Below are 8,945 nucleotides of genomic sequence, written 5' to 3'. Positions count from 1 at the left end.
CACAATATTGACGCAATATTGTGAAAGATTACGAGGATCTTAATTCTACATTAATTTAAGCATGCTGACATAGAAACATTTATTAAGTGACATGAAAGGATGCATCTTGGTAAGTGAAAACTTATTTGATTTGCAGTCCAGACACTTGAAGATGCATGTCACACATAAAATGTTGAATATTATCACTCCGACAAAATTTGTATGAAAACTTATTTAAGGATTCAAATTATAAAACTTTCTAGGAAACTTATTGATAATCCTTATATTGTATAAGCTTATAGCTTGAAAATTATTAAAACTCTTGGAGAGTTTTCAAAAGTAATAAGATTATTTGCTGAAATGAGAAATATACCGATTTGGATTGGTTATGATACCATATCTTAGTACAATTGGTGCACTCATGTATCTTGTAAAAAACTACAAGACCCAATATAGCTTTTCGCTCAATTTGTTAGCAAGATATATTTCTACTTCTTCTAGGAGATATCGAAATGGAATAAGATACATGAGTTTATTTTATTCTAAATATTGCAGCCCCGATCTTACTGGTCATGCTGATGTTGGGTACTCATCTAACCAGCATAAATCTCGGTCTCAAACATACAATGTGTTCACACGTGGGGATACTGTCATATCTTGGAGATATACAAAGCAGTCTATCGTAGCTACTTCATCGAATCATGCTGAGATAATAGCTATTCATGAAGCAAGCCGAGAATGTGTATGATTGAGGTCCATGATACATCTCATTCGAGAAAAATGTGGTGTGAAATATGACAATCTACCAACAATTTTATACAGAGATAATTCAGCATACATAGCACATCTTAAGAGAGATTCGTAAATGGAGATAGAACGAAGCACATTTTGCCAAAACTTTTCTACATACATGAGCTACAAAAGAATGATGATATTAACGTGCAACAAATTCGTTCAACTGACAATGTGACTGATTTATTTATCAAGTCTTCTCCAATTACAACTTTTAAGAAGATGACGCACAAGATCGGAATGCAGAGGTTCAATGATGTTCTCATTAGGGGGAGTTAATACGCGCTGTACTTTTTTTTCCTTACGAGGTTTTGTCTCACTGGGTTTCCTTGTAAGGTTTTTAATAAGGCAGCCGAAATGCGTATTATTAGAGATATGTACTCTTTCTCCTTCACTAGATTTTTTTCCTACTGGATTTTTTCTAGTAAGGTTTTAACGAGGCACATTATCTACCAATTAGACATTCAAGGGGAAGAGTTATAAATGTGTTTACATTATAGTGAATGTCTATCAAGATCTATCAAAATCTACTTTGATATCTATTAGGATTTGAAACATCCGTCTTTTACTCAGACTAGGAGTAAATTTTCTCTATAAATAGAGAGTTTTTGTTCATTGTATATACAACCTGATGATCTCTCATCCCTCAAGAGAAGAAATAAGAACTACTCTCTCTATTCTCTCTACTCTTCTTCTTTATTCTTTCTTATTTTATAACAGATTTAAATTTTTTACACTTTATTAAAAAACTTCACAAAAAATAAAATTATTTAACTTTAAATAATCAAATATTATATGTGCGGGGCATATGCAGTTACACTAATAATAGTAATAGACCGATTATTACTAAAATTTTTTTGCTGATTAGCTCTTTTTGATATAAACCATATAATCATTTAGTAAATGACAAATTTTATTCCTATTACAATTATGAATTTTTTAATCATAATCTAAAAATTCTTTTTAACAAAATTGGAAAATCTTATAAAAATTATTATACCACATTCACAGGTCCTTATATTTACATAATTTTGAAGAATTAGGAGTAAATTCTAAATGATACACTAGGGGGCAAGCCAACAGATTATTACATACAACATCCAACGCTCAGTAACAGCTCAATCAATTGCATCCAACGGTCCACATCAAAGGCTAAAAATAGGAAAAATTTGACCGTTAAAAAAATACGTAAAAGATTATTCTTAAATGACTAAACTACCCTCCCATTGTTCCATCTTACTAGTATAGTAGGGGACTTTGGATTAAAAAGGACGAACAAGTTATCCAATTAAGTGGGAATCATTCAAATTTTTAAAATTAGGTGGGATGGACAAATCCTTTTTGAGTTTTTTTTTTTTTTAAGATTTTTTGTTTTCAACAACTTATTTCAGTTGTAGAACAAGTTTGATAGTTGTTCGATAATTTTATAAAATTATTCAATAACTGCATAAATTGTTCAACAATTGGACGCAACTGTTTGACAACTACATCTAGTTGTTGAACAATTAAGCATAGTTATTTGACAAATGAAAGAAGTTGTTCAAATAACTAATATAATTATGGAATAACTGCCTCAATCATTCAAAAGACTTAATTTATTTGCCGGACCACTTATTACCTTTTCTTAATTAGAAACTTGGAGGATCTATCATTTCCATTTTCCCTCTATATATACTTTCTCTTTCTCGTTCTCCAGTTGATCTCTCAATTTTCACGGGCCATTTTCTTCCAAAAGCATCTTCTAAATTCACTTCAATTTCCGCTTGAATATTCTTCATCAATTATCAAAACGTTTAACGGTTTAAGTATAATAATTCTTACAATTGAATTGCCTTACAATTGTTACTAATTCTTTGTTAATTTTAGGGTTTTGTACTTTGTGAATTTTTGTAACTGTTTTTTTTTTCTCGTGTGTTTATGTCGGAGTAGCGAGAAGATGAGGAGATGTCTTCCACGTTCTGATTTGTCTGATGAGAAGGTCCTCAGCCTAAGGAAGGTAATTAATTAAGCGTTTTTTTTTTTTTGTATTATTTAACAAATGCGAGGAAAAAGAAGTAGCAATCTGTTTGTATTTTACTATTTTGAGAATATGGATTATATGATTAGTAGAACATTGCGCATGTTTATACAGTTGATAGGGTTATTCAAAGGGGACACTCAGAGATAATAAGAAACACGAGGAATTATTTGTATCAATTAAGAAATGTGAGGAAGAAGCAGCAGCAACGTGTTTGTGTTTTACTGTTTGAGGAATGTGGACATTTCACATGTTTATACAGTTGATCGGTTATTCAAATGAAATAAGAAGTGTGCGGAAGTATTCTACATTTCTAAAAACAAAACAAAAAAAAAAGAAATGTGATGAAGAAAAAGAAGGAATCTGTTTCTGTTTTACTATTTCGAGAACGGAGGAAGTATTTTACCTTTCTCAAAAAAACTGAGAAAGAAATGAAAGCAGCGTGTTTTTGTTTTACTATTTCAAGAATGTGGACTATATGATTAGTAGAACATTTCACATGTTTATACAGTTGATAGAGTTATTCAAAGGGCATACTCAGAGGTAATAAGAAACGTCAGGAAGTGTTTGTATCAATTAAGAAATGCGAGGAAGAAGAAGCAATGTATTTGTTTTTTACTATTTCGAGAATGTGGACTATATGAGCAGTAGAACATTTTCTATGTTTATACAGTTGATATATTATTCAAAGGTAATATGAAATGCAAGGAAGAAAAAGAAGCACTGTGTTTGTGTTTTACTATTTCAAGAATGTGGACTAAAGGATAAGTTAACAATTCCCATGTTTATACAGTTGAGAGGTTATTCAAAGGTAATAAGAAATGTGAGGAAGAAAAATAAGCATTGTGTTTGTGTTTTACAATTTAAAGAATGGGGACTATAGGATTTAAGAAATTTGAGGGGGAAAAAAAGAAGCAATGTGTTTGTGTTTTACTATTTCGAGAATGGGCACTATAGGATTAGTAGAACATTTCCTATGTTTAGACAGTTGATAGGTTATTCAAAGGTAACAAGAAATTTGAGAAAAAAAGTAGCAGTGTGTTTGTGTTTTACTATTTCGGGAATGTGGCATACAGGATTAGCAGAACATTTCTCATGTCTATACTGTTGATGGGTTATTCAAAGGTAATAAGAAATGCGAGGGAAAAAAAGAAGCAATGTGTTTTACTCTTTCAAGAATTGGGACTATAGGATTAGTAGAAAATTTCCCATGTTTATACGGTTGATATGTTATTCAAAGGGGATACTAAAAGGTAATAAGAAACACGAGGAAGTATTTTACCTTTCTCAAAAGAAAAAAGAAGAAATGTGAGGAAGAAAAAGAAGCAATTTATTTGTGTTTTACTATTTCAAGAATGGTGTATATAGGATTAGTGGAACATTTCCCATGTTTATACAGTTGATACTTGATAGGTTATTCAAAGGGAAAAATACTCATTCATGCTACATTGGCACTCGTGAATGCCTAGTCAGGCAGAAATAACTGAAGGATGAGAAATAAAACAACTGATAATTTTGACTCCTTTTGTTTACTAAATGTTGTGTCTGGAGTCTGAACTATGCTAAACTAGGCATTGATATGTTAATTTATTAAAATATAAGTTTGCGGTATAGGATCCATGTTATGGAAAGTTGACTGATAATGTAAGTATGTTCACATTTTAGATTCGCTTGTTGTCCAATGAAATGTTGGGAAGTGAATAATTGTCTTGAATAACTTATTCTTTAGTTTAATAGTTTGCAATCACAAGAGATTTGCTTACTTAACCTTTTGGAATATTAGTACAATGGTTGTGCAGAGCCACTTTGGTATGTTTTGATGAGCTTTAATAATGTGGTGCATCTCTGCGTCATTGGATATCTAAAGGATGGTGGACAAAAGTCATATGTAACATTTGGACGACTGTGTTATCGATGATGTTGTTGGAGATATGGTAATGAGAAAGGTTGTGTAGTGCAGCTTCACCACAGGGCTTACGCCATGCATCTTCATTTCAAGTTGCTACAATTTTCAAATTAAACTAAATCTTAGATGATTGTACATTGGCTTATCCAATATGTACGTCTATGTTCTTTACAGCTGGATTTAGAGGTTTTGATCTGATGGTTTCTCCATGTTGACTTGCTAGCAGCAGTAGAAACATGACATGATGGGGAAAATCTGCAATCGGAGGTCCCCAGACTGTAAGGTTTACTTGGAAGACAGAGAACTTCTCTAGGTTAAATTTGAAAAAGCTCTACTCTGATCCTTTTCCCTTTGTACTTTCTCTTTCTCATTCTCCAGTTGATCCCTCAATTTTCATCCAAAAATATCTTCTAAATTCACTTTAATTTCCACTCGAATATTCTTCATAGATTATCAAAATGTTTAACGATGTAAGTGAACTTCTCTTCTTCTTCGATAAGTATGCTGGGTTAGTGCTGTTGATGGTTCTAATTCTAAGTAAGCATGAGTGTGAAGTTTGTTTATCTAGAATATCAGTGTCATCTTTGTAATTTTTAATGCCTTGTATATCATTCTCTGTTTAATGTATTGGTTTTATCCGCCGCACCCCCCACCCCCAAATAAATAGATAAATAGAGAGCTAGCATAATATGACTAAATGAAATGGTTTCATTTCTCTGGATATTTGATCTCTGTACCTTGTACTCCAGGTCTGTTGCGCATTCACTTCACTCATACATATCTCTTACACACTAGATTAATAAGGACAATGTTTTTGATATTATTACGTTATGCTGTTTTTTTTTCCAAGTATTTTGAGGTAAAATTCATCCTCCATGTGCTTTTGCCCCTAAAATATTACATGGTGACAATTAAGAATGTAAAAAAGGTCTTCTTTGCATACAATCCACTATTGCCTTAACTGACAAGATGTGCTTATTTGTGATCTGAGGTTTGTTTTGACTGGATGTTATGATGGTTTTGGATGATAACCTACTGATTGTTTATTCTTATGCTAATTGCATTTTTTGGTTTAGAACTCGCCTTTTCTTTTAAGGTTATTGTGTCAACCTAACTTTTGATAGTGCTAATCAGAATATAGAAGGCTGCTGGATCTTGTACGCATCTACTAGAGGGCCATACTGATGCAATTACTTCTGTTTATGTTGTCAAACCAAGAGGTATCAGTGAGATATAGTTTCCCAGTTGCTCGTTTCTAGCATTATGCTTTATCGTCTGCTGCCATTATCATTTGTCAGTGACACCATGTTTTGAGATACGTTCATGAGCTTTGAGATACATTCTTGCTTCATACAACCTACTTTTTCTAATAGATTGTTGCTTCTTAGCCTTTCATTATGAGTAGTCACTGGTTTATTGATAAGAAATGTTTTTGTTCAGTAAATATTTGCTGCAGAAGTTCATTAAGATTGCATCTTTCCAGTCTATAAGTTATCATGTTCACTTCTTAATCAATACATCAAAAGTTCTATTAATGAGAAAAGCTAAGTAGCAAGTTTGTGTTTGAACTCTTAGACATCACAGTCCGTGTACAAGCACGAAAGGTATTTCCTTCTATGTTGAACTATTAGTGCAAACAAAGGACTGAATGATTAACTCATGAGTTTCTATGCGGAATTATTCTGCTGGGAATCCTTCTCAGATGTACTTGAAGAACTTAGCATAAGAAGTGATTGTTGATGATATTTACTTCATATTTGGTAAGTATTAATCTACAGATCCGTTGCAAAATCAAATCTCCTGACTTCTTTTCTTAGACTTCCTTGTAGTTTTCAATACCTCACATGCTTCAATGCGTTTCTGATTTTTCTTCTCATCTATTATGTTCTTTAGGATCTTTATTTGAAAGCATTGATGGAGCTAAATCCAGTTTTGCAGTTAAATTAATGCAGGTGAGACTCTTATATTTTTATATTAGTTCTCTAATACTTAGCAGGGTGAGTGGGTGGGTGGGGGTGGGGTGAGAGGCCTTGAGCTCGGCGTGGTCCCGGGTCCAAACCGGGGAGGAGGACAAGGGTGGGGTGGGGGGTCCTGGAGCTGGGCGTGGTCCCCGGTCCATGCGGGGGGAGGGGTGCCCTAGGTGTGGTACCGGGTTCGGGCATGGGGAGGGGAGAGCCTGGACCTGGGTGTGGTCCGGGGTCTTGGGGGGGGGGGGGAGGGTCTTAGACCTAGGCGTGGTCCCGAATCTGGGCGGGGGTTGCCTGGACTGACCTAGGTGTGGTCCCGGGTGGGGGAGGGAGAGGGCGGGCCTGGACCTAGGCGTGGACCCGGGTTCGAGCGAGGGGGAGGCTCGGACCTGGGCGTGGTCCCGGGTTCGGGCGAGGGGTTTTGGACCTGGGCGTGGTCTCGGGTTCGGGCAGGGGGTGGGGGGTCCGGACTTGGGCGTGGTCCTGCGGGGGGCGGGGGGGCCTGGACCTGGACCTGGTCTCGGGTCTGGGGCGGTCTCGGACCTGAGCGTGGTCCCGGGTCCGGGCTAGGTGAAGGGAGGCGGGCCTGGACTAAATTGACCACTACTCGCGAAGGGAAGGGTGAAGGTGTAATCCCAGGGCTCCAAACTAATCGTGCTTAAAATAAGCTTATATTCTTTTTGTTTTTATCCTATGATCATGGGATTTTCTTCTCTTTCTTCTGTTACTATCTTATGATCAACCCACTTTCATTTCACCGTACTGTGCAGGTTTGCATATCTGACAGGAGCAGACCTAGAAAAAAGCAAAAGGAGGAGAAAAGGGTATGTGGTTCCTTCAGATAGCAAATACACCGCAAGTAAAAGAAAAGATCATTTTTGATCTATTTGTAAGATGTATTTAGGTTGATTTGTTTTGTTTTGAACACTCTTTAGACGTGTGTGAAAAATCATTACCAATTGATTGAAGTGAGAAGCAAAAATATTCTGAGAAGGATGTTCCTCAGATTCTTTACATTTTTTTTCCAGTTCGAGGTTGCTTTTTGATAGATCATGTACTGTGTACTTACCTCGTAAGTTTCTTATACAGTAGAAATTGTATTCGTTTATCTTTGGGATAATAGTCCGAAAAATATCTGGAAGAAATGAATGTTAGATTATGCTCAACAAATGTTTGATACAATGCCGAGTAGAAATTGGGCTTTTTGGTATTTGGAGTGAGTAGTAGTTGTTATTTTCTTTGTCATTTTTTGGTCAAAATTTTTTAGAAGGAAAACACATTAGGTTGATTAGATTGAGGGATTACTAAGAAATTACTAGAATTTAAATGGGGCTTGCAAGTTATAGGCTGGATTTGAGGTAAAGCCATGAAAGCATAAAATGTTAATTTGAACATTGATGAATAGAAAAAAGAAAATTCAAATAAAAAATAATCAAAAGCTAGCATGGCAAATGTGTTATGTTGAAAGAAAAAAGAAACTGAAATTGATGAGATTCGTTGGCGATGAAGAAGATGTGAGATTAATTTTAGACAACATTGATGAATTTTGAAGCTTTTTAGTTTTGTGAGAGAAAAGAAGAAGAAAGAAACTGAATAAAAAAAAATAAATTGAAATTATATATATTTATGTATAAAAATATTAAAAATAAAGTTTTAATATATAATTTTCGTTTTCAGTCTCTCAAAGAGAGTGTGCATTCACGTTGCCACCTCAGTATCTGGGAGCAAATAATTTCATTTTTAAAATAAGTTCAGTATGCGCAACTGCAAATTTAAGCAAAATATAAGTATTTTTCGGACTATTATCCCTTTTATGGTTCAAGAAAGGGATTCATTGGGAGTTTGTTATGTTATTTAGCAAAAGTCCTAAGCAGCATGATAAACTAAATTAGGGGCAAATCTAATGCTATTCTCTCTGGAAAAGTTCTTCCCAACGGTCGCAAAGCAAGCTCTCATTTGGAAACATGACTATAATCTGTGAACATAGGATGTAACTTAGCATATATGTGAATTATATTTCTGTTTAGTACTTAATATCTTGTAATTCGAATTTCTTTTTATAATTAGATGAAAAAATATTTTATATGGACTCTACACTTTATCATTACTCTTTTGCTTTTTTCAATAGGAAAATTCATCACTAACTCATTTGAATCGTAATTTACTATCTATGAAAAATTACTTTCTATCGTTAGCATGACATTTTATTTAATTTATGATTGAGAAGTTGAAATTTCCTTTATATTGTTCATGTTCATTATGTGTGAAAAATAATTTATTCCAG

At 34.4% G+C, this 8,945-nt stretch overlaps 1 long non-coding RNA gene across 4 annotated transcripts; it reads left to right on the top strand.

The window, feature by feature from the left end:
* Positions 1-2,359: 2,359 nt before the first annotated feature.
* Positions 2,360-7,769, top strand: LOC107859711. 4 transcript variants are annotated; one of them, XR_001671431.2, is made up of 4 exons: positions 2,360-2,576; positions 2,701-5,007; positions 5,829-6,646; positions 7,432-7,769. It is a non-coding gene; the product is annotated as an uncharacterized LOC107859711 (long non-coding RNA). The 4 variants fall into 4 exon arrangements; XR_001671432.2 differs by having other exon boundaries at positions 2,369-2,576; positions 2,701-2,767; positions 4,869-6,646; XR_001671430.2 differs by having other exon boundaries at positions 2,370-2,576; positions 2,701-2,767; positions 4,921-6,646.
* The last annotated feature ends 1,176 nt before the right edge of the window (positions 7,770-8,945 follow it).

Source organism: Capsicum annuum, chromosome 2 (assembly GCF_002878395.1).
Source record: "Capsicum annuum cultivar UCD-10X-F1 chromosome 2, UCD10Xv1.1, whole genome shotgun sequence".
Classification (NCBI taxonomy): domain Eukaryota; kingdom Viridiplantae; phylum Streptophyta; class Magnoliopsida; order Solanales; family Solanaceae; genus Capsicum; species Capsicum annuum.
The sequence above is the reverse complement of the archived record's forward strand: the minus strand, read 5'-3'. Positions and strand labels throughout refer to the sequence as shown.